This window comes from Aquarana catesbeiana, unplaced genomic scaffold, assembly GCF_042186555.1.
Source record: "Aquarana catesbeiana isolate 2022-GZ unplaced genomic scaffold, ASM4218655v1 unanchor229, whole genome shotgun sequence".
NCBI classification, from domain to species: domain Eukaryota; kingdom Metazoa; phylum Chordata; class Amphibia; order Anura; family Ranidae; genus Aquarana; species Aquarana catesbeiana.
The window spans coordinates 402,338-429,654 of NW_027362656.1; the positions used below are offsets into that span (position 1 = coordinate 402,338).

The following is a 27,317-nucleotide window of genomic DNA, read 5'->3' on the forward strand; positions in this document are numbered from 1 at the left end:
GACAGCCTGCGGACAGTAGTATCTCCTCTTCATCAGAGAAAGGCCCAGAACTGCTTGGCTTCAGTTTTCCCTCCATCAAACTATGTATCCAGACCAGTGTTTCTCAAGGCGCCCCAACAGGTCATGTTTTCAGGCTTTCAATTATTTTGCACAGGTGATTTAATCAGTTTCACTGCCTTAATAATTACCACAGCCATTTCATCTGAGGGAAAGCCTGAAAACATGACCTGTTGGTGCGCCTTGAGGACTGGAGTTGAGAAACACTGATCCAGACAGTCAAGCAGGCCAATTGTATGGGTAAAGTCACCCTTTCTTCAGAACGCAAAGTCCGGAGAGAAAATCTCCTTTTTGTCTATACAGGTTTTATCCTCGTTAGAGATTGGATAGCGTCGCTTTAATCCCTGCCTACAGTTAGATGTGCAATGGAACGTCGCCGATCAGTGATCCGTACGGATCAACCTCCGCGGATCGGCACATCCGCAGAGCACTCTGCGGCCTCGGCCATAGGAAAGGCCGCGGCTTCGGCCTAGCTCCGGAGCAGCGGCCATCTTGGTACACCCGGAAGCGGCCGCTGTCTCGGCAGGAAGTGATGTTTCATCGCCGCCATCTTGCTACACCCCCCACTCCTGCACAGTACAGTAATGAGAGAGTGAGAAGGGGGCAAGCGGACATCTTGTTACACCCACCGGAGTTTTAGATTTAAAAGCGATTTTTCAACACAAAACCGAGCTTATATGCATAAATACAGTATTTGTAGATCGGACGGACTGTTTAGATGTTAGATTTTAAAAGCAACAGCAAACCTGCTGACCTTACATGGTTGCTAATGTGACAGAACACCTCTGATTTTCACATTTAATATTAAATGTGAAAATCAGAGGTGTTCTGTCACATTAGCAACCATGTAAGGTCAGCAGGTTTGCTGTTGCTTTTAAAATCTAACATCTAAACAGTCCGTCCGATTTACAAATACTGTATTTATGCATATAAGCTCGGTTTTGTGTTGAAAATGGCTTTTAAATCTAAAACTCTGGTGGGTGTAACAAGATTTGTGTTTTTTTTTTTTTTGCTGATCCGATCCGTGACTCTGATCCGAGGATCGATCCGTGAGTTTTTTTGATCCATTGCACCCCTACCTACAGTAGATATGATGTTTGAAACTTTGGGCTGCGTTTTTGTTTTTTCAGGCAAGTTCGGTGTAAGATACCTTATACCAGGAAATCTCTGTGTTGGTAGGAAAGTTAACACAGCCATACCAGGAGTGACAGGAAGTCCACCCTGCTCCCGCAAGATGGGAAGCAAAGGGATAGGGAATGTTCCTCCTCTCAGCAGGTTCCATTCTTCTAGGCAGATGGGCTGCTATATTACATGCATATCAGACCTAGGGGGGGCTTTTTCGTCCTGACTCCATTCACAAAAAGAATATACAGGCTTCAATTCAATCCTGTATGTAGTTTACAGGGGATGGTGGCTAGCGTCCGGTTGTAGATCTGAAGACGTTAAACGTTTTTTTTATCCCCTTAGAGATCTTCAAAATGGAGTCCATTAAACCAGCGCAGCCAGATGGCAAAATGCTATTTTTGGATCTTCACGTTGACGATCTAAACACCCCAAAATATTTATTTCGTTCATAATTGGTAAGCTTGCGATCGGCTAGGCGCATTTCCAGTTTAACAGCCTGCCCTTTGGCCTATGCGGGTCTCCGAGACTGTTCACAAGGGTTCTCGGTGCCGTGTTAGCTCCACTCAGAGGACAAGTTCTCCAGGTGCTCCACTATCTGGACAACATTGTTCTTGTATCCAGAGGTCTGAAACAATTGCTGACGCACCAAGAGATTCTCATAAACACCCTGCGGGGATATGGCTGGTTTATTAACTCTCTCTAACTTAACGGTTAGTATGCCGGGAGGTACTCTGCCAACTCCTCTGTTCAGGTTCCACCAGAGAATATGGTGGCAGTCAAAGAAGGAATGCTGAAGACAGTACTCTCCACTTTGACCATTTCTCAGTGCCTCAATCTTTGGAGCACAATGTCGTCATATCAATAATCCCTTGGGCGCTCTGACTTCCACAGTTTGAGCTGGGAATCCTAGCACAATAGAGGAAACAGAGTCTGGCACAGTTATCAACTGTCACTCAGTATGAGTAGGAGTATACGGTGGTGGCTGAAGAGGGGGAATCTGATTAAGTCGCCCCGTTAGAACCATTAGACTAGATCACAATTACTATTCATCTTGGTAAAGATAGCCTGGAAGGCACACTGCGAGAAACCGTCAGTTCAATGGGAGATTCCCAGCCACGCTGGGTAGTCTTAAATACCCTAGAAATCCAAGCAGCTTCTTTAGCACTTTTCGCCTTAATACACAGAATCAAGGGAAGATCATTCTCTCTGCAGTTGAACAACATGGCAGCAGTTGCCTATATTCATCACCAAGGAGGAACTTGTGGCAATATGCTATTAACCACTAGCCGACCAGCGCACGGCGATGTACATCGGCACGGCTGGGCAAATGGGCGTACAGGTACGTCCCCTTTAAATCGCAGCATTGTGGGCGCACGGCGCCGGTGGTGCGCGCCGCCACGTACTCCGAGCCCGCGGATCCCGCAGACTAGATGTCTGCCGGGGGCCCGCGATCGTGTCACGGAGCGGAAAAACTGGGAGATGCCTTTTGTAAACAAGGCAGAACGGGGAAATATTGAAATGTATAGTTATTCCTGCGCTACCATGTTAAGGAAGGGCAATGAACGTTGAACTGCTGCAAGCACCGAATATAGGTCAAGCTCAGCCCATACAGCAATAGAAATAAGGTATGTAAAAATTTGTGCTGCGCTAAAAAAAAAAACAAAAAAAAAAAACCTATGCTGCTAGAGGTAGTAGTACAAAGGTAAATGAACACGTAAAATGATATAAACATATAAAAAAACAGAAACAATATAAGAATAAGTACAATCAATATAGAGCACTTCTATACCCAATAGGTGCAGTGTGATATTCCACAATAATCGGTGGTAATGGCAAAGTGCAAGAAAATCATTCAATAAAGACTTAAGGCCAGATGTGATAAGTATCTTACTAGAAACACTAAAATCAATATACAATCACTAAAAACCTCAATGGACCGTGCAAGTAGGCAAGAAACATTGTGCAAAAAACAGCAATTAATAAACTAAATGTGCAACATGCGATCAATATGTGCAAAAATCGCAAATGCAGTGTATAATAAACATATAACCAAAATAAGTCCACTGTAGAACTTGTGAAAATTCAAACATGTGCAAAATATATAATGGGACTGAGAATGTAGTCCAATGCGATTAAATCCTCTTATTGTGGCTAATCAGAAAATGTGCAATAAGGTGCTGACTTATTTTGGTTATATGTTTATTATACACTGCATTTGCGATTTTTGCACATATTGATCGCATGCTGCACATTTAATTTATTAATTGCTGTTTTTTGCCTACTTGCACAGTCCATGACAGGGATCTACTGCTCCCTGTCAACAGGAGCAGTGATCACTGTCATGTCAGTGGTAGCCTATCCCCCCCCCCCCCACAGTTAGAACACCTCCCCAGGACACACTTAACCCCTCGATCGCCCTCTAGTGTTTAACCCCTTCCCTGCCAGTGTCATTTACACAGTAATCGGTGCATTTTTACAACACTGATCGCTGTATAAATGACAATGGTCCCAAAATGATGTCAAAAGTGTCCGATGTGTCTGCCATAATGTCGCAGTCCTGATAAAAATCGCAGATCACTGCCATTACTACTAAAAATTTTAATAATAAAAATGCCATCTCTCTTTTTTTTTCTCTTTTTCTCTTTTCTCCTTTTTTTTTTTTTTTTTTTTTTTTCCCTTTTTTTTTTTTTTTCTCTTTCGTACCCCAAGGCAGAGGGGACAAATTCCTTGATTTTCTCCATTGTGTATATATATATATATATATATATATATATATATATATATATATATATATATATATATATATATATATATATATATATATATATATATATATATATATATATATATATATATATATATATATATATATATATATTTTCCAACAACATTTCTCATAATGAGATTCCTCTTAAGGCTGTCGAGGGTGAACATGGTAGTCAGATCCATTTTGACAATGAGGGCCTTGAGTTTTTGTGGCCATTCATCTCATGAGACAGAAGCCAATTCCCCTTTGCACATACGCAGGCCGTGGCTGCAAACAGGAAGACTGATAGGGGAAACTTGAGAACCTAGCCTGCTCCAGGATGATCTCTACCTTGTGGAGTGTGAGAAGGCACTTTACTAACATCTATGCCAAAATCTGGAACAAGTTTGCGTTATTTCTCAGCAGGGTGAGATATTGACACTACTGCACCTCCAGTGACAGCTGTTCTGGACTTCTTGTAGACCAGATTAGACATGAGCCTTAGCCTATATTTCTTGAGATTGCAAGTGTCGACTAGGTTGGCAATAGCAAGGCTTAAATGTGCCGGAAATCCTTTTGTTTGCACACATTTTGAAGACAAGAGGTTTCGACCACCGCAAAGGAGGATCTTTCCCTTTCGGTGTTTCTGGATTTCAAATCAGTTCGACCATTTGCTCCAACAGAACAGTGTTCAGTTTGTGTCATTATCTACTAGGCAGTATCTATCTCTTGCCTTGACTATTGCAACTCCCTTCTCATTGGCCTGCCTCTCCATAGGCTCCTCCCCTCTTCAGTCTATCATGAATGCTGCTGCCAGACTTATCCACCTTACCAACCGCTCAGTGTCTGCCAACCCTCTCCTCCAATCCCTACACTGGCTCCCAATCACCCAGCAAATTAAATTCAAAATACTAACCACAACGTACAAAGCCATTCACAACTCTGCTACATCACCAACCTTGTCTCCAAATATCACCCAAATCGTCCTCTCCGCTCTTCACAAGACCTCCTACTCTCAAGCTCTCTCATCTCCTCCTCTCATGCTCGTCTCCAGGATTTCTCCAGAGCCTCTCCCATCCTCTGGAACTCGCTACCTCCACCTGTCTGGCTATCCCCTACTCTTGCTACCTTCAGGCGATCCCTGAAAACTCATCTCTTCAGGAAAGCCTATCACGTCTCCAACTAATCTTCTACCACTTCAGCTCATTCCCCACAGTTACAACCTTTTGTACCACCTGCCCCTCTCTATTAGATTGTAAGCTCTTTGGAGCAGGGCCCTCTTAATCCTCTTGTATTTTATTGTATTGTAATTGTATTGTCTCCTTTTTATATTGTAAAGCACTGAGTAAACTATTGGCGCTATATAAATCTTGAATAATAACAATAACTACAACTATCGCAAGATCTTCGAGGAGAAGGATGTCTGAGATTCAAGTTCCGAGAGCTTCAGAAAAGATAATATTTTCTTTCCAGAAGGAGTAGACTTGTGTCCGATAGATCATCTTGAATCAAGGGTAGCGACAGCCCACCATCTAACAGTCATCTGGGCATTGCCTAACTTCCCAGAGGATCACTCAGGAGGATCACAACACCCCTAGAAATGTTGACCTACTGACTGACCCCCTGTATATGTGCACGATTGATGCCTACATTTCCACTGATTGACAGGCAGTTAGATCTGAAACACCTGGACATACAAGGCTTTCACTCCTTGGGATGTACCTATACTGTGATGTGAGAACCGGGTGGAGGAGGCAGGAACATTACAAAGACTGCTTGGAAAGGAACAAGCATGCCAGAACTTTGGGAGATGCTAAGGACGTAAAAGAGGGATCTACTGAGAACTTCTCCCATGTTTGGGGCCCCAGGTCCTGCACTTACAGTCCGGCTATGTGATGATTGATTGAGGATCCCCCCAGTGAGGAGATGGGAGTATACTACGTGAATGTACAAGCATAGACATACCTGACAAACTCTAATGTGGTAAGGTTTATTTGCACAGAGGATCTATTCACTGTAGTGGAGAATAGGATAGGTACATGCCAGACCTCTTGGGGTGGAGGGAGAGGGCGTGGAATGTGGGACATGGGCAAATGACGGAGGGAGACAAGTGTAGACATGGTGACCATTCCCACAGCACAGGTTCCCACCTCGTGGTGCAATGGCCTGCCTGAAGAAAGGGGAGATGGTTATGATGGAGTATCACCAGGAGATCCCCCCCCCCCCCCCATAGAGGGGTGTCTATGAGAAGTGCACATGGGGGATTGGGGATGCGGTCTCTAGTTGACCTTGTTTTTCCATTTAAGTTCTGAGGCTGCTCCCCTGTTTCTACTTTTAGGTCACGTAGGGAGTTTTTCTTTTTAATTTCAACAGTTACCATGCTCGGGCAGGGGCATTATGTGTGCTATACAGATTGCATAAAGGTATATACTTGATTACTTAGCAGTTGTTGTTCCCTGTTTTGACTATACCATACTTGCATGACCAGGTGCGATAGCCGTAGTCATTATAACACTGACATATACAGCTCTATAGCGGGCGGGGGAGGTCAGTGAGTTCAACCCTGGCTATTGCTTTCCACAACCCCAAGTAGGCCAGCGCTCGATTACCAGTTAGTACTGGTGAGCGTCTTAGTACCATTGTACTACTGATTTAGAATACTCTATATAGAGTCTATAAGTGCGATTTAGCACTTCCTAATTACTCCTTCCTTTCTCTGATTTTTGATTTTCCCCAACTCCTGCTCACTTTTCTGACACGCCAAGATATTGGCCCCAGATATTACCATATATCTCTTCCTTCTCTACCTTCCCCTCTTTCGCTTGCTCTTCTTCTCCACCCCTCACTCCCCTCTGTTCAGCCCCCCTTTTCTATTCCCGATCCCTTTTTAAACCCAAATCCCTCTCTATACCGGGTAACATGGAGGCGGTGAACATATTTTCGTTGAATACAAAAGGCCTGAACATACCCGTAAAAAGGATGCTCTTACATGATCTAAAACGCCATAGGGCGGACCTAGCACTACTTCAGGAGACACATTTTAAAAGCAGTAACCTTCCCATTTTGAAAAATAAATTCTTCCCACTGGCATACCACTCCACTAATGGTTCATCCAAGACCCGTGGAGTGTCCATACTCATCTCAAAAAGAGTTCCCTGGAAATGTACAGATATAAAATCGGACCCAGAGGGTAGATTCTTGTTCCTTAAGGGGGAGATTGGCGGAGTACAGGTGACCCTTGCTAATATCTATGTACCTAACTGCCACCAAGCCCATTTCCTCCGCAAAAACATAGAGGCCCTCCTAGAGTTTACGAGTGGTCACCTTATAGTAGGCGGCGACTTTAATGTCCCACTAATTCCCGCCGAGGATACCTCCTCCGAGAATTAATCTAGAACACCTAACATTCTGAAACGAATATCCAAGACACTACACAGAGCACAATTGATTGATGCTTGGAGACTCCTCCACCCGACTGAACGTGACTATACCTTCTATTCGAGTCCGCACAAACACTACTCAAGGATTGACTACTTCCTACTCCCGCATGCCCAATTACACGCCCTTCGTGACTCCAAAATTGGGTCAATCACATGGTCTGACCACACCCCTGTTATGCTGACATATGCATTGACAGATAACACGACCACTAGATCCAAAACATGGAGACTAAATGAAAGCCTCCTACAGGACGAAGTGCTAAAACAGGGCTTGACAAATTTGCTTGGAATCTAGGAGCCAGCTAAAAAAGTTAGGAGCCAGGTTTTTTTTTTTTAAACGACCGACAAAGCTTTATTTTCAATATAAAAAATAACTAATCTTAAATTTACACAGAAAGACCGCCCCGATAGAGGCCCGAATAGCGTCACTAAAACGACGGTAAAGCAGCGCTAAAAATAGCGCCGCTTTACTGCCGACGCCCCCCCGCGGCTCGGTGTGAAAGGGCTCTAAGGGTCCGATCAGGTCCGCCTGAAAAACAGACAGGCGAACCTGATCAGACAGCCCGTGTGAAAGGGGCCAAGCAGGGAGATAACAAATAAATTAATTTTAATTAGGAAAAAAATAAACAGTTTTTATATAAATAAATAAAAATAAAAGCTATTATGAAAAAAAAAAGGCTATCCCCACATCACTTCCTTCTCTTCTCCACTTTGGGAAGGAGATGGGCAGGCAGGGAAAACAGGCAGGTATTTCGCATTAGCATTGCATTAGCATTGCTGGTTGTAATACCAACGGCCACCACAAGATGGCACCAGATTCCAGAAGGACCGAAGAAGGCCGCAAAGCCGTGGCCTCAATTACCAGCCGGCGCGGCCCGACGCGATCGCACGGGGGGGGTCGGAGTCCGCACAGAGACAGGATACCCCCAGCTGTGCCGCCCCAGGCGCCAGGTCGCTAATTCTAGTCGCAAATGCGACCTGGCGCCCGGGGTTTGTCGAGCCCTGTGCTAAAAGATGTCTCACGAGAAGTAGCAGACTATTTCAAAATAACGCCCTGGACAGCAATCCCGGAATAGTGTGGGAAGCCCATAAGGCAGTAATCCGCGGAGTTTTAATCAAACACGGAGCTCGCATTAAACGGGAACGTTCAAAGCAGATTACATCTCTCTTCCACGACTTACACAGAGCAGAAGCAAGACATAAACATGCTCAGACACCAGATGGAGAGGCAGAACTTAAACAGATACGGAGTAAAATAACGGACTTAATGCAGTTTAAGGCGAAAGCCGCGCTCCAAATTTGCCGTCGTGTAACATACGAGTCGGGAAACAAATGTGGCAAACTACTTGCAAATTCTTTGAGGGAACAGACCCTGGCTAATTATATCCCCTGTATTACGGCATCTTCTGGTCAGAAAGTCGTACACCCACAGAGGATGGCAACTGAGTTTAGGGAATTTTATTCCTCACTTTACAACCTGCAAACGCCACCCACACCACAACTACATGTAGATCTGGTTTACCCCAATTGCCTGTAGAGATTTGGGGGAACACATGCTAAAATTCTTCAGCTCACTGGGCTCTGGATAATGCATACCTAGAGACACCTTGACAGCGCATATTGCGGTAATTCCCAAGGAGGGGAAAGACATGACGGCCTGTGGGAGCTATAGGCCAATCTCATTACTTAACCTTGATCTCAATATTTTTAAGAAAATATTAGCCACCAAAATCCAGACATATCTCCCTTCCTTGATTCACCTGGATCAGGTTGGATTTGTCCCCACAAGAGAAGCCAGGGATAATACAACCAAAGTGCTCAACATACTGCATGTAGTGAATCAGAATACAACTCCCTGTGTCTTCCTAAGCATGGACGCAGAGAAGGCCTTTGACAGGGTAGATTGGAATTTCATGATCTCTGTCCTGAGACATGTTTGATTGGGAGACCGGGTGCTTCAATGGATCAACTCAGTTTACACGGACCCCACAGCCCGGGTGCGTGTGAATGGAGTCCTGTCTGATCCCTTCCCGATTAGGAATGGAACTCGGCAGGGGTGCCCATTGTCTCCTCTTTTCGCCCTGTCACTGGAACCCTTCCTGCGGACCGTACGTGCCCATCCGGATATAACCGGGGCGACATTGGGAGAGACACAGCAGAAAATCGCTGCTTATGCAGATGATATGATGTTCACCCTTACCAACCCGTTAATATCTATTCCCAATTTACTACAAGAATTCCAAATTTATGGCAACATCTCTAACATGAAGATTTAACTTTAACAAGTCAGAGGCCATGAGTGTGGGACTGCCCCCCACGCCTCCTGGCTTCCCTTAGAGACAGTTTCAATTTTAAATGGACTAATACGGGCCTTAAATACTTGGGTACGTACATCCCTCCTAAATTGTCACAAATATATGCTCTGAACTTCCCCCCTCTATTATCCACAGTCCGAAATTTTACTTAACACATGGAACAAAGGGTTACATTCATGGTTTGGTAGATGCAACATCCTTTAAGATGTGCGTACTTCCAAAGTTTCTGTACCTGTTGCAGGCCTTACCGATCCAATTACCCTCTCACTACTTCGATCAGACAAGTGCCCTTTTTTCTAAGTTTATTTGGGCAAACAAAAGACCCAGACTCAACAAAAGACTGCTTACACTACCCAAAGTTTATGGAGGCCTGGCGGTCCCAGACCTTCGTAAATACCAGCAAGCAACCCACCTGACCAGACTCAGACTGGATTCGGCACCAACCTACTAAACTATGGACGCAGCTTGAGCAGATCCAAAGTAATATACATTTTAAACAGAATGCCCTGGTGCCATGATTCCCTATCACGTGAGTTAAAGAATCACCCCCTAATAGGTGTGACCTCGAGAATCTGCTCCTCCCTTTTCACACGCTCAAAACTGACATCTTCTAACTCCCCACTATGCCCGATTCTGGGAACGCCAGATTTCATTCCAGGGTACACGGACCCAGTCTTCAGATCTCTACGGGATAGGGGTTATTTTCAAACTTCACATTTTGTCGCGAATGGTCGGTGGCCCTCAGCAGATGACCTCACGAACCCAGAAGGGCCATTCTGTTTGGACTTCTGGAGAACCCTCCAACTTAAGCACTATCTTAGCACTTTACCTCCTCCTGAGGGTCTCGAGCGGACCTACACAACTTTTAAAACTTACTGTTTGGAGGAGGGAGCTCTCCCCCATGCGCTGTCGGCCACCTACCAGTTGCTGATTACACCACCAAAAAACCACAAGATACCCGCGTTTAGGGGCATGGGAAAAGGACCTACAGTGTACGTTCACACCGCGACAAAAACAAAACATTATACATTTCACTTTTAAATCTTTAATTTGTACAAAGATGCAAGAAATGAATTTTAAATTACTCACTAGATGGTACAACACACCTAAAAAAAACTGCAGAGGTTCTTTCCATCCTCCTCGGGGCTCTGCTGGAGATGTCAAGGAGATCTGGGAACGATTCTCCACATCTTCTGGAGCTGCCCCCTACTGGAGCAGTTCTGGAGGAATATACAACAAACAATACAAAAATTCACGGAACGCCCTATCCCGGGGGATCCGGGCGGCTTCTTATTCCATGCGACAGACATGGCGAGCAAAAAAATACAAAAAATCCCTGATCCGACATTTTATTAGACGCAGCAAAATCCTGTATTCCACTACTGTGGAAGTCAATCAAATCCCCAACCTTAGGCATGTGGATCAGGAAGGTAGAGGACATCAGGAAAATGGAGGATCTCATCCTCACAGCTCGACATTAAAAATGAGTTGTACACCAAAATCTGGTCGAACTGGTTAACTTTTATTTTCTCCACTGAAGGACAGAGCCTTATGATGGGGCATACGTATTAAATTGGAATGTCTGGTGTCTTCAGTCACCCAAGTCAGGGGTGATCGCCGCCTCCGTGTGCCTCCCCCCCCCCCCTCTCTTTTCTCCTTTCCTTCTCTCCTGTTCCCTTTCCTCCCTCATCCATTTCACATCCTTTTATTGGATAACCATATAAATTTAAGGTTTAAATAGAAAAAAAAAAGGAGAGGGATATCCAGACATTTATAAGGACCGCAGCAATGTTGAACAATGGTTACATAGCTCTACAGAATATAATTGTTCATGCTTTGGAAGTAAATGTGGTTGTATTTCTAGTTATGATGCTGTGCAAGGCTGCGTCCTCAATTAGTAAACTTGTACTTGTTGTTACTCTGGGGCAAGACCCTTTCTTGTGTCTAAATAAACTTTTATATTTGAAATAAAAATAAATTGATTCGACAAGTACAATCCACCTTGTCAGCTAGTTATTTATCACTAGTATGCTGCCATGGTAGCTTCAGGAAAATGGAAAATTGTATCAAATACTTACCATAATTTTCCTGACGCCAAACCGTAGCAGCATACGGCCCCACCCTTGTACGTTTCGGTATGTAGCGAATTACAAAGAATGGGGTTGGGCCTAACTAGGCCTTTAATTTATGCTATGCACTGGTCCTGAGGGAGTGGAAGAGAGGCGGAGCCTATCACTAGTATGTTGCCATGTTTTGGAGTCAGGAAAGGAAAATTACGGTAAGTATTCGATACAATTTTCCGTTTTCACACATTCTGACCGTTCATTTCATCAGTACAGTCACGTGTGGGGTTTTTTTTTTTTTTTTTTTTTTCAAAGAAAAAAGGGATAACATTTCCATCGGTTCATCATTTTTTTTACATCCTTCAGCTAATGTACTTAACCACTTGCCGACCAGCCGCCACAGTTTTACTGAGGCAGAATGGCACGGCTGGGCGAAGCAACGTTATGTTACGGCGCTTTGCCCTGTGGCCACTAGGGGCTGTTGTGGCCACCCGAGCCGATGCGAGTGCTCCCGCAATCGCCGCTGACACACGGAAAACCGGGATCTCTGTGTGTAAAGAAGTGACAGATCATCCATTCATACAGAGTATGAACAGCGCTCTATCTCTTTGCCCTACACAGTCCCTTCCCCCTTCAGTTAGTAACACACACAGGGAACACAACCCCTTGATCGCCCCCTAGTGTTAACCCCTTTACTGCCAGTGACATTTTTACAGTAATCGGTGCATTTTTATAGCCCTGATCGCTGTATAAACGATAATGATCCCAAAATAGTGTCAAAAGTGTCCGATGTGTCCGCCATAATGTTGCAGTCCCGATAAAAATCGCAGATTGTGAAAAAAAGAAATTTAAAAAAATGCCATAAAACTATCCCCTATTTTGTAGACGCTTTTGCGCAAACCCATCAATATACGCTTATTGCGATATTTTTTATTTTTTTTTTTTATGGTTGCTCCTTTTTTTGTTTATAGCGCAAAAAAATAACCGCTGAGGTGATCAAATACCACCAAAAGAAAGCTCTATTTGTGGGGAAAAAAAGGATGTCAATTTTGTTTGGGTACAACGTCGCACGACCGCAAACTTGTCAGTTAAAGCGACGCAGTGCCGAATCACAAAAAGTGCTCTGGTCAGGAAGGGGGTAAAATCTTCTGGGGCTGAAGCGATTAATTGCTTAAAGACCAGAAGGTTTTACCCACTTCCTGACCAGGCCATTTTTTGCGATGTGGCACCGCTTTACTTTAACTGACAAGTTTTCGGTCGTGCGATGCTGTACACAAATACAATTTTATGGTCCTTTTTTTTCCCACAAATAGAGCTTTTTTTTTTTTTTTTTTTTTTTTTTTTTTTTTTTTTTTTTTTTTGGTGGTATTTGATCACCTCAGAGATTTTTATTTTTTCCGCTATGATTAACCACTTCACTACCCGCCCATAGTAAAATGACGTCCACAGATGGGATCTCCCATCCTGGGTGGACGTCATATGACGTCCTGGGCTTCCTGGCCGTCTAGGGGGCGCGCGCCCGCCGCGTCGCTCGGGACCCGGTGCGTGTGCCCGGCGGCCGCGATGGCCGCCGGGCACCCGCGATTGCCCGTTAACTGAGCAGGACCGTGGATCTGTGTGTAAACACACAGATCCACGTCCTGTCAGTTGAGGAGACCGACAGAGGAACACTGATCAGTCTCCTCCCCTTGTGAGTCCCCTCCCCCTACAGTTAGAATCACTCCCTTAGGAAACCTATTTAACCCCTTGTGTCCCCCTGGTGGTTAACCCCTTCACTGCCTGTCACATTTATACAGTAATCAATGCAATTTTATAGCATTGATCGCTGTATAAATATGAATGGTCCCAAAAATGTGTCTGATGTTTCTGCCATAATGTCGCAGTCACGGAAAAAATCGCAGATCGCCACTATTACTAGTAAAAAAAATATATATATTTTTTTTTAAATGCCATAAATCTATCCCGTATATTGTAGATGCTATAACTTTTGCGCAAACCAATCAAACACTTATTGCAATTTTCCCTTATCGTCTTTCAGGACAGCACTTGAGAGAGTGACTCCTCCCCTTGCCAACAGGAAACACCTCTTCCACCAAACTTTAAAAGGAGGCTCCTTTCCACACATTGTCAGTTTTTGTGTTTCCTCCGGAGGGAACACTTCGTGGGAAGTCAGGGCTCTCAGGTGCTGTCCTGGGAGCTCAGGTTTCCTGGATTTCCATCAAACACTTTTTTACCTCATGAGAGCTGTTCCTCCCATTCCACAGCTGAGGTGAAGTGCTGCTGGCTGGGCTCCCTCTCCCTCTTCATATGGGCTCAGGGTGAGTCCGACTGTCGTGGGCATCGCTCCTAGGCGGCGGCAAGACAGGCGGTGGCCGTTTACTATATTTTTTTCTCAGGTCCACCGCCTGTTGCTTATTGCACCGCCGCCATCTTGGGGATGGCAGCGGGGCTCCATCCGCCGGAAGTGAGGCATCCGGAGGGGGCGGCGCCCACGGAACAGGCGTGCGGCGTCATTTCCGCCGGAAATCGCAGAGGGAAAGGGGAGGAACGGGGCTGGGGCTTATTTAGCGGTTCTGGTCCGGCGCACTGGCGCTATTGGAGTCCGGAACCGGCGTTTAGCCACACAAACACAGCAAGCGCTCCTCGATGGAATCGATGGCGGCAGCGAGTGGGACAGGCACAGGCACCAGCAAGGCCCAGGTAAGGTGCAGTTGTATACTGTCTTCCTTGTACTGTGGCAGGGGCCTGTCTGGGCACATAAAGCAGTTAGCTCTTACTGTGCACCTGTGGTGAGCATCCTTGGGTATAGGACAGGTTGTCTCACTGGGATGGTTTCTTCTTTTGTCTCATGGCAGGCCAAGAGCTCTGATCCAGTGGCAAAAAGAAAATGTCCTTCATGTAAATCCAAGCTACCTGAAGGATGGAAGAAGACGTTATGTCAAGCTTGTATTGATTTGCTAGTTAAAGAAGAAGCTTCTTCCGCTTGCAGCGACTTGATTGCATCGGTTAAAAAGGAACTTGATGCGACTATTCAATCATTTCGCTCTTCCCTAGCAAACCCATCCCTGAGTCAGCCTACTACCTCACAGTCCTCCCAAGGCTCACTTATAGTCCCGGCGATGGAGACTGAGGCATCTCCTACCCCAGAAGGACATTCCCCCTCTCAATCTGAGGATTCTGATGAGGGTGAGGAAGGAGAAAATTTACCTTCAAGATTTAAATTGTCTTTAGAACAGGTAGATGGCCTGTTAAAAGCAATCTATACCACACTGGGTCTGGGTCTTAAAAAGGCGTTTCCCTTTTGATGAAGATCCAGCGGCGGTTTGGAACAAAAACCCCAAACTAGATGCCGCGTTTTCCCAGGTCTCGAGGTCTACAGATTTGGCATTCGAGGACATGGGGGTGTTGAAAGATCCCATGGATAAAAGGATGGACCAGCTACTAAAGAGGGCTTGGCAATCCATCATGGGAAATCTTAAACCTACTATGGCAACTACAGTGGTATCCAGAAATATGGAGTTCTGGTTAGAGCAACTTAAGGCCCATATTTCAGCAGACTCACCAAAACAAGAAATTTTGGATTCATTTTCAACTCTGTCTGCCGCTGTCGCATTTATATCTGATGCTTTAGCGGAATCAATTAAAATGACAGCTAGATCTGCTGCCCTAGCCAACTCAGCCAGAAGGGCTCTGTGGTTGAAAACTTGGCCGGGGGACGCGGCATCCAAAAACAAGCTGTGTGGGATACCGTTCCTGGGTGACTTGCTTTTTGGACCTGATTTAGATGCGGTTCTAGATAGAACTGCTGATAAAAAAGTCTTTTCCCATCAAAAAGAAAAAGCAGCCAGTTAAACGGTTTTTTCGTTCCCAAAGGGCTCAAGAACAAACCAAACCCCAGGAGAAAAGAAAAAATTGGGCATCGCAGAAGGGTAAAGGCAAAGGAAATGTCCTTTTACAGCCTCCGGTAAAGCACAATGACTTGTGCGTACCAGTGGGGGGAAGGCTTCAAAGTTTCCTTCCCCTTTGGGCCAGCATGACAGAAAGTCTATATATTTTGGACATGCTGTCCCAAGCTTACAGGATAGAGTTTTCGGATCGCCCGCCAGAAAGGTTCTTTGTAACAAACCTACCAAGGGATCTAACAAAGGCTCTGGCCATGAAGAACCTTTTAAAGGATCTGAGGCACCAGAGGGTAGTGATACCAGTATCCCCAGAAGAACAGGGTCAGGGTTTCTATTCACACATCTTTCTGATAAGAAAACCATCCGGAAACTTCCGTCTTATCCTCAACCTAAAACCCCTGAACAAGTCAGTCCTATACAAAAAGTTTTGTATGGACTCAATTTTCACGGTCAAACATTCTGACAAAAGATTGTTTTTTGGCATCAATCGATCTGAGGGATGCTTATCTTCATATTCCTGTAGCACCTCAGTCCCAGAAGTTCCTGAGGTTTGCGGTGAATATGGGCAAGGAGATTATAAATCTTCAGTTCAGGGCCCTTCCCTTCGGCCTGTCGTCAGCTCCTCGTATTTTTACGAAGATAATGGCGGAAGCTCTCGCCCCTCTTCGACTCCAGGGGATTGCGGTAATTCCATATCTGGACGACCTCCTCTTTTTTGCCCCATCCAGGGAAAAGTTGCAGGAGGATTTGAACAAATCCCGCATCATTTGGAGTCACTAGGGTGGATAGTGAATGTTCAAAAATCAAATTTCATCCCAGCTCAGCAAGTACTGTTTCTGGGTTATTTGATAGATTCAGTGGAGCAAAAGATTTTTCTCCCAGAAGAGAAAAAGATCAAGGTCCAAAGGGTAATAACGGCACTACAAACAAATCAACTGATTTCAGTCCGAAAGGTTATGTCGGCTCTGGGGACATTAACCTCTTCAATGCCAGCCATCCAATGGGCAAGGCTGCATTTCAGGACCCTCCAGAGGTTCCTTCTAAGGACATGGAACCACAGGACGGAGAGTTTGGATACAAAAGTAAAGATTCCCACCAGAGTCAAACGCTCACTTTGGTGGTGGAAAAGTCAGGTGGTACTGCAAAGGTCTTCTTTGGTCTTTTCCGACCGGGAAAGTGGTCACAACAGACGCCAGTTTGCAGGGATGGGGGGGCCACATGGGTCAAGCCTTAGCGCAGGGAACATGGTCCCAGTTCGAGGCCCAAAGATCCTCAAATTGGAGAGAGCTGAAGGCAGTTGCCCTAGCATTAGCTTTCTTCTCTCAAAACCTCATAGGTTGCCATGTCCAGATTTTGTCGGACAATGCCACGGCCATAGCCTACCTGAACAAACAGGGAGGCACAAGAAGCAGGGCCCTTCACTTACTGTCAGTAGAGATTCTGGAGTGGGCGGAGAACCACTTACTATCTCTATCCGCAGTCCATCTAAAAGGCACATTGAACGAAGTAGCGGATTATCTGAGCCGACAAAAAGTTCAGGAATCAGAGTGGAGTCTGAACAGGAAGGTGTTTGCATTAATCACCAGTGTTTGGGGCCTTCCGCAGGTAGATCTGTTTGCTTCAAAACAAAACACGCAGCTCCCGAATTTTTTCTCCCTTCAGAGAGACATTTGCTCTCAGGGGATAGATGCTCTGGCACATCCGTGGGATTTTCACCTAGGGTATGCTTTTCCTCCATTTCGATTAATCCCTCTAGTGTTGAGGAAAATACTGAAAGAGAGAGTATCAATCATTTTGATTACTCCATATTGGCCAAAGAGAGCTTGGTTTTCCACGATTCTGCAGTTGGCAATCAAACCATGTTGGCATCTCCCACTCAGTCAGGATCTGTTGATTCAGGGGCCAGTGCTTCATCCAGAGGTAGACAGGTTAAAGCTCACTGCCTGGTATCTGAGGAGCAATTAATGAGAAGCAAAGGCTTTTCAGAACGTTTAACTGCTACGTTGCTTTCCAGTAGGAAAAAGGTAACCAGGGATATTTACGCCAAAGTATGGAAAGTCTATGTTTCTTTCTGTCATTCCGAACATAGGGGGGTTAAAGACCTAGTTTCAGTGCTGGAATTTTTGCAAAAAGGTGCAGACAAGAATCTGGCGGTCAGCACTCTTAAGGTGCAGGTGGCTGCCTTGGGAGTTTATCTGGAGAGATCCTTATCTTCAGAAACTCTGATCATGAGATTTTTCAAAGCACTTTCCAGGTCGAGACCGGTACCGGTGAAGCATTTCCCAAATTGGGATCTCTCGGTGGTTCTGCAGGCTCTGGCAAAAGAACCATTTGAGCCTTTACAGGCCATATCCCTAAAGAATTTAACTTTGAAGACTATTTTTCTGGTCGCAATTACTTCAGCAAGAAGGATTAGTGAACTGCACGCCCTATCAGTAAAAGAGCCTTTTTTGTCAGTTTTTCCTGATAGAGTTGTCCTTAAAGTAGATCCGGGGTTTTTGCCAAAAGTGGCAAGCTTTAGTAACAGGTCTCAAGAGATTACTCTACCAACCTTTTCTGCTAACCCTTCGGGTGCAAAGGAAGAGCAGTTTCACAATTTAGACGTAAGACGTATCCTATTACAGTATTTGGAAGTAACAGGAGGGTTTAGAGTTTCAGATTCATTATTTGTTCTTTTTTTCTGGAAACAAGAAAGGCCAACAAGCATCATTGGCTAGATGGCTTAAGACAGCTATTTCTGTAGCCTATTCTCAAATGGGTTTATCTTCCCCGCTGGGAATTAGGGCTCATTCAACAAGAGCGCAGGCCACTACATGGGCAGAAAGAGCTGGTGCCACCCCAGATCAGATTTGTAAGGCGGCTACGTGGTCAAGCTACTTAACGTTTGTCCGTCATTACAGACTGGATCTCCTATCAGCAGGTGATCAGGCTTTTGGCAGAAAGGTTCTGCAGGCTGTGGTCCCTCCCTAGGGGGGTAAGTCTCTATTATCCTCTCAAGTGCTGTCCTGAAAGACGATAAGGGAAAATTCAAGTTAGACTTACCGGTAACTTGTTTTCCTTGAGTCTTTCAGGACAGCAGCATCCCGCCCTATTGTTTTTACATATATATACTGTGACTAATCATATCTCGATTATGTGTTCCAGTTTGGGGCCGGAGGTTCTCTACTACTACTGACAATGTGTGGAAAGGAGCCTCCTTTTAAAGTTTGGTGGAAGAGGTGTTTCCTGTTGGCAAGGGGAGGAGTCACTCTCTCAAGTGCTGTCCTGAAAGACTCAAGGAAAACAAGTTACCGGTAAGTCTAACTTGAATTTTTTTACCAAAAATATGTATAAGAATACATATCGGCCTAAACTGAGGAAAAAATAGGTTGTTTTCTTTGTTTTTTCAAAATTGTCGCTCTTGTTTAAAGCGCAAAAAATAAAAACCGCAGAGGTGATCAAATACCACCAAAAGAAAGCTCTATTTGTGGGGAAAAAAGGACGTCAATTTTGTTTGGGTACAGCGTAGCACGACCGCGCAATTGTCGTTTAAAGTGCGACAGCGCTGAAAACTAAAAACTGGTCTAGGAAGGAAGGGGGTGAAAATGCCCTGTATTGAACCGGTTAAAAAAAGACCGAAATTAAAAAAAAAAAAAAAAAAAAAATAACAATTTTAACTTTTTTGCTACAAAACATATATACAATAAAAAAAATGTAAAATGTATTCTGTAACCTGTTTTTGTTAAAAAAAAAAAAAAAATCCCAATAAGCGTATATTGATTGGTTTGCGCAAAAGTTATAGCGTCTACAAACTATGGGATAGATTTATGGCTTTTTTTTTTAAATTTTTTATTAGTAATGGTGGCGATCAACGATTTTTAGCGGGACTGCGACATTGTGGCGGACAGATGGGACACCTAACTGACACTTTTTTTGGGAACCAATGACATTATTACAGTGATCAGTGCTAAAAATGTACACTGACACTGTATAAATTACACTGGCAGGGAAGGGGTTAACTGTGTTCCCTGTTTGTGCTTTCTTACTGTGGGGGGGGGATGGGCTCACTGCATGGACACAGTGATCCGTGTTCCTGATTAGCAGGAACACAAGATCCCAGTGCCCATGTCTGACAGCATGGCGGACTGCCTTGTTTACATTTGGCAGACTGCCGTTCTTTCTCTGGGGAATGCTCGGTGGGTTCCGGCGGCCGCTGAACCCACTGATTGTCTCCCCCCTGTGGCCAATGGGCATGCACGCCACCCAGTGGCTATTGCACAACATGACGTACAGGTACATCGTTTCGCGCACCCGAGCCACTTTGCTGCAGTACTACAGCAGCGGGTGATCGGCAAGTGGTTAAAGGGTAAGTTCACCTTTTTACTTTAATCTCCTAAATGTACCTCCATAAAGGTACGTGTAGGAGGCATTCTAATTGGTTGGTGCCGTCACATGGACGGCACCGACCAATCAGAACCTGCATAGCGTGTCCTGTCAGCGGGGGAGGAGAGAAAGCTGCAGGGATTTTAAATCCCCTGACAGGTAAAGCTGCTATACGATGTGTCACAGCGGGAGGTCGCAGGACTCGAGGTCGGCAGGATGGGGAGGGGGTTCAGTGCAAGTTCATCTTACAGATTTTCTGTAAAGGTGAACTTACACTTTAACCACATGAGTCCTGGAGCCATTTTTTTTTTCATGCAAAAATTGACCGTTTGTCCATTTACTGTACAACCATTTTTTTTTTTTATCCAATTTTTTTTTTTTTTTTAACCACTTACCAACCGGCCCATAGCCGAATGACGGCTGCAGGGCGGTTGGATAACTCTGGGTGAACGTACTATGACGTCCTCCCAGAATTCCCCTCTCGTGCGCCCCCTGGGGCGCGCACCCGAACACATCCGTGACCGCCGGGTCCAGGGGACCCGGCGCATCACGGATCCCGGTAAATGGCCGCTGATCGCGGCCGTTTACCATGTGATCGAGCCGTCAAATGACGGCGCGATCACATGTAAACAGACCGGCGTCATCTGATGACGCCGGTTCCTCTCCTCCCCTCCTGTGTACCGATCGGTACACAGTGAGCGGGGAGGGGGATGGATGGATGTCTGCAGCGCTGTGGGCTGTATGTGTAGTGCCCACAGCGCTGCACAGAGACATCCATCCATCCATGCTCAGCCATCCCTCACTACTAATGCTGTGCAATACTCTGCAATACCAGCACAATACTCTGCAATGCTGTGCAATACTCTGCAATACCCCCACAATACTCTGCAATGCTGTGCAATACTCTGCAATGCCCCCACAATACTCTGCAATGCCCCCACAATACTCTGCAATGCCCCGCCATGCTCAGCTGTACTCGCCCTCTGTATGTGGCCAGGCTGTGGAAGTCTCACACATGTGGTATCGCCGTACTCAGGAGGAGTAGGAGAATCTATTTTGGGGTGTCATTTTTGGCATGTACATGTTATGTGGTAGAAATATTGTATAAATGGACAACTTTGTGTTAAAAAAAAAAAAGCGTTTTAACCACTTCCCGCCCGCCGGCCGTCATACAACGTCCTTGACTTTGTGCGGAGATATCTGAATGATGGGTGCAGCTACAGGCATCATTCAGATATCAGCTTTTTCAGCCGGCGATTCCCTACACCATGAGAACGATCATAGCAGCTGTTCCACTGCTTGATCGTTCTTACGGGAGGCGAGAGGGGACGTCCCCCCCCTTCCCGCCGCCTTGCGGTGCTTCTACCGACTCACCGCTACGATCGAAGCCAGGATCTTTTTTTTTTTTTTTTTTTTAATTTCAGGCTTCCCAGCCTAGAGGTGAGATGTGGGGTCTTATTGACCCCATATCTCACTGTAAAGAGGACCTGTCATGCCATATTCCTATTACAAGGATGTTTATATTCCTTGTAATAGGAATAAAAGTGGTCAAAATTTTTTTTTTTTTTTGGAAAAAAGCATCAAACTAAAATAAAGTAAAATGAACAATAAAAAAAAAAAAAAAATTTTTTAAAGCGCCCCTATCCCTGTGTGCTCGCATGCAGAAGCGAACGCATACGTAAGTCCCGCCCACATATGAAAACGGTGTTCAAACCACACATGTGAGGTATCGCTGCGATCGGTAGAGTGAGAGCAATAATTTTGGCCCTAGACCTCCTCTGTAACTCAAAACATGTAACCAGTAAAAAATTTTAAAGCGTCGCCTATGGGGATTTTTGAGTAGCAAAGTTTGGCGCCATTCCACAAGCGCGTGCAATTTTGAAGGGTGACATGTTGGGTATCTCTTTACTCGGCGTAACTTCATCTTTCACATTATGCAAAAACATTGGGCTAACTTTACTGTTTTGTTTTTTGTAAAGCACAACATTTTTTTTTCCAAAAAAAAGCGTTAAAAAAATTGCTGCGCAAATACCGTGCAAGATAAAAAGTTGCAACGACCGCCATTGTATTCTCCAGGGTCTTTGCTAAAAAAACATATATAATGTTTTGGGGTTCTAAGTAATTTTCTAGCTAATAAATGATGATTTTTACATGTAGGAGAGAAATGTCAGAATTGGCCTGGGTGCTCCAGAACGCCTGAAGGTGCTCCCCTGCATGTTGGGCCTCTGTATGTGGCCACGCTGTGTAAAAGTCTCACACATGTGGTATCACCGTACTCGGGAGTAATAGCAGAATGTGTTTTGGGGTGTAATTTGTGGTATGCATATGCGGTGTGTGAGAAATACCCTGCTAATATGACAATTTTGTGGAAAAAAAAAAGTAAAAAAAAAACCTGGATTTTGCAAAGAATTGTGGGAAAAAATTACAACTTCAAAAAACTCACTATGCATCTTTCTAAATACCTTGGAATGTCTTCTTTCCAAAAAGGGGTCATTTGGGGGGTATTTGTACTTTTCTGGCATGTTAGGGTCTCAAGAAATTAGATAGGCCGTCAGTAATTCAGGTGTGATCAATTTTCAGATATGCGCACCATAGCTTTTGGACTCTATACCTTTCAAAAAGACCAAATAATATCCACCGATTTGGGTTATTTTTACCAAAGATATGTAGCGGTATAAATTTTGGCCAAAATATATGAAGAAAAATTACTAATTTGCAAAATATTATAACAGAAATGAAGAAAAATGTATTTTTTTACAGATTTTTCGGTCTTTTTTCTTTTACGGCGCAAAAAATAAAGAACCCAGCAGTGATTAAATACCACCAAAAGAAAGCTCTATTTGTGTGAAAAAAAGGACAAAAATTTCATAAAGATACAGTGTTGCATGACTGAGTAATTGTCATTCAAAATGTGAGAGCACCAAAAGCTGAAAATTGGTCTGGTTAGGAAGGGGGTTTAAGTGCCCAGTTGTCAAGTGGTTAACGAAAGAAAAATAGAGCTTTGGTCCGTTCCAAAAAACAGATGTTGTAAAATAGATGATCATCCATTTACATTTGTTTTTCCATAGAGCTACATTGATATGCGTTTTTCATCCGTCCAATGGATGAATGAAAAACAAACGGTCTGCATGTGTGAAAGGAGCCTTACATTGCTGGTCGGTAGAAAGAAAACATTCCCCTGGTTGTGGTTGTTGTTTTACAACTTGAGGGCAGACAGTACAGCATTTCAATACAGAATATGTTCCATCATTGGTGTCAGAGGGAGGAAAATACTGAGGGTTCTGAGGGAAGTAGAGGAGCTGAGGGGTCTCTGAGAAGGTACTGAGGCTGAAGGACTTTGTGGCACCTGAGGGGGTAGTGGGGTTGAAGGATTCTAAGGGGGTTGTGTAGCTGAAGGACTTTGGGCCCTTGATAAGGATGGAGGGCAGCGGGACTCTGAGGGAAGAGGCGGCTGTAGGGCTGAGGAGGATTCTAAGGTATGGAGGGGGGTCTTGGTCTATGATGGTCCTCTCACCTGCACTTTTCTGACTTCCTTATAGAACTCTTGCCAGGCAAGGAAGGCAACCTTCACCTTCTTACCATCTCACTTGTCTAAATTTTTTTTCCAAGATGCCAAGTAGAATGAAGAAGAGCAGTCCTTCACCCCTTGGTGGGCACTCATTTTTAGAGGAGGTTTGTTTGCACAGCATTGCCTAGCGGGTGCCCAGGGGTCAGTGCTGTGTATCTGGGGGAGACCGTCCAATATCTTCCCATAACACACACTCTGGCAGTGCCTGGTGCTGGAATTCAGAGCCCCAGGAGCCCACTGCCACTCTGTGCATTGTCCTGGATACCACAGTATACTTGGCAACCAAGAGAACAAACCCCTCCCCCCTGCTGTCTTCCTCCTACCCACACTGGGCTGCCATTGGAGGGAAAAGAACAGACTCCTCCTCCACAGTTTGTTACTCCCAAATGCAGCATCCTCCTGCTATCCAATCCAATCGCTTCTCTTACTGCAGAGAGTGACATTATTATTATTCTTATTCTTCTTTTTATTCTTCTTCTTTTTATTCTTCTTCTTTTTATTCTTCTTCTTTTTATTCTTCTTCTTTTTATTCTTCTTCTTTTTATTCTTCTTTTTATTCTTATTATTATACAGGATTTATATAGCACCAACAGTTTGCGTAGCGCTTTACAACATGAAATGTATTCCCATGGGGGCAGTAGTTCTTAAATGTACAGCAACCCTCCTATTACCCCCCCTCACATCCACATCCTATTATTGTGTGACCAATACCATCCAAATAATTCTTACTTTTATTTATCAAAGTTATCCGTCTACAAGGAGACCTGTATAGATCAAATGACGGCACCAATGAGGATGGAGGAGGCCCAGAGTCACATGACTGAGAAGATACTAGACTTCACCCTGGAGATCATCTACCTGCTGACCGGAGAGGTGAGGAGGATTCTGGGAGGTCACATGACATCACTCTTATCTCTATTAATAAGGCACAAACCTGACTGGAGAGGTGAGGAGGATTCTGGGATACGAACATATTTCTATTGGTTTTCCAATACAGAGATTTCCTCTTGAGAAATCAGGTGATCATATGACCATCACAGTGCCTCCATGTGACTCCCTAAAACCTGAGAGACACGACATGCAGAAGATTCTAGAAGTCACCAAGAAGATGATGGAGCTGCTGACAGGAGAGGTGAGCGGTGCTGGGAATTCTGGGACATTATCCAGTAACAGACAAGGGATGTGTCTGGATGGTGACTGTATCATTGTGTGTGTCAGGTTCCTATAAGGTGTCAGGATGTCACTGTCTATTTCTCCATGGAGGAGTGGGAGTATTTAGAAGAACACAAGGATCTCTACAAGGACGTCATGATGGACAATCAGCCGCCCCTCACATCACCGGGTAGGAGGAGACTTTATTGTAAAGGAGAGAGCAGTACGGAGGGTCCACCTAGATCCCCCATCATCTGATAAACACATAGAAACAATGTATTCAGTCAGTGTGTGTGTTTCCTACAGATGGATCCACTAATGGGAACCCACCAAAGAGAGGCCCCCTTCCTCTGTATCCCCGGGATTCCACTCCTACAGAGATCAGCACAGGTGGGTCATTAACACCAAATACATTCCTCCACCCATACTACTCACTGATTGGTCCAGAGTAGGGCAAGAACTGGGTGATATTGGCCTGTAATACCCTGGTCACTTTCCTGAGCTGTGTTCCCAATCCTGTATTGCTGTATTTCTCTCAGATAATCTTCCTTCTCTGTGCTGCAGACACAATTTTATATATCTAGACTGGATTTATGGAGATTCTGGGGTTCAGCTTGTAGCAAAATATTGTTTTTCACCATAGACATTGCTTATTCTAAGCATCCGATGCATGTGTTTTGAATCTTCTACCTCATGTCTAGGTCCAGCGAGACCTCTAACAGAACAATTCTTCCAGGGTTACTTCCTCTGTTGTTTGCTGGCTGTGCCGGTGGAGGGATATGTCTGTATACTTGTTGATAATAATGTGATAATATGTGGATACATTTGGAACCTCTAAAGTGGAAGTCCACCCTAAAACTTGAATTCTCCCCTGCAATCATTAACGTGAGCCAAGTTCAGTCTTCTGCCTCAAAATTTAAAAAATCCCAGGTTTTTCCACCTTTTTTATTTTTCAGAATTCGGTGCCGTCACACAACCTTAATTCTACTTCCTTCTGAGTGTGAAATCAGCCAGTGGGTGTGGTTACTGAAAGCTAAGTGACATCACTTCCTGGGAGGGACACTGTTCCTGTGTAGTCAGTGGGCGTATACAGGATGGGAGGAGCTGATCATAGCTTCCCGCCCATTGTTCTCTCATTGTACATCCTAGTTCATGAGAAAATTAAGAAATAGAAAGCCCCATCCACGCAGTGTAGCTGGAAGTGCTCTGGGGTCTCGGCTCACAGTCTACAATGATCATAGTACAGGCAACCACACTAAGGCTCCGTTTCCACTAGTGCGATTTGTTATGCGACTTTGGACACATAAAGTCTCATGACAACTCACAGCCCATTTGATTTCAATGGTACCCATTCCCATCTATGCGACTTTGAAAATCAGCCACTTTGAAAAGGTACCTGCAATGCTTTGATTCGACTTTGAACTCGACTTTGATCCAGAGAGTGTAAAGTTGCATCAATGTCGTACTCTAGCCTTATGGTACATTTCCACTAGGGCGACTCCAAAGCTGCACTCTATATCATGCAACTTTGTAATAGTGGAAACGTAGACTAAGGCTCAGTTTTCCACTAGTATGACTTGTCATGCGACTTTGGACACAGTCGCATGACAAGTCACAGCCCATTGATTTCAATGGCAGTCGTTCCCATCTATGTGACTTTGAAAAATCAGCAACTTTTGAAAAGGTACCTGCAATGCTTTGATTCGACTTATAACGCGACTTTGATCCAGAGGGTGTAAAGTTGCATCAAAGTCGCACTCTAGCCTTGTGGTACGTTTCCACTAGGGCGACTCCAAAGCCGTGCGACTTTGAGTGTAGCTTTGATCCAACTTTACACTCTGGATCAACTCATTACTCACATGTAGCTCCCTCAGCTGGGCGTTTGCCACATAGTGCCCTTCACCATGCCATGCAGAAACAACCATGTGGTTGTACACTGTAGAAAATCTGCAGCATGTTGCATTGTAATCTATATTACAGTTTCTAACAAGCAGAACATAATTCCAAAGCCTCCCCTCCCCCCTCTCCCTCAGGAGAAACTGCTGGCCAAAACAAGGCAATGAAGACAGGAGGAGATCTGTGAAGGAGGGATGGGGGCGGGGCTGGGCAGATCTAGGCATGTCTGCCTAAAAAAGGAGAGTAGGGATGGGGGAGGGGCTGGGCAGGTCTAGGCATGTCTGTCTAAAAAGGAGAGGAGGGATGGGGGCGGGGCTGGGCAGGTCTAGGCATGTCTGTCTAAAAAGGAGAGGAGGGATGGGGGCGGGGCTGGGCAGGTCTAGGCATGTCTGTCTAAAAAGGAGAGTAGGGATGGGGGAGGGGCTGGGCAGGTCTAGGCATGTCTGTCTAAAAAGGAGAGGAGGGATGGGGGCGGGGCTGGGCAGGTCTAGGCATGTCTGTCTAAAAAGGAGAGTAGGGATGGGGGCGGGGCTGGGCAGGTCTAGGCATGTCTGTCTAAAAAGGAGAGGAGGGATGGGGGCGGGGCTGGGCAGGTCTAGGCATGTCTGTCTAAAAAGGAGAGGAGGGATGGGGGTGGGGCAAGACAGGTGCAGTTAAAATGAACAGTAGGCATGCCTGTGTAGAAGAGAAG

At 44.9% G+C, this 27,317-nt stretch overlaps 1 protein-coding gene across 1 annotated transcript in view; it reads left to right on the forward strand.

The window, feature by feature from the left end:
* The window catches only part of LOC141121771 (uncharacterized), a 192,421-nt gene that overhangs the window by 35,473 nt on the left and 129,631 nt on the right, over positions 1 to 27,317 (forward strand).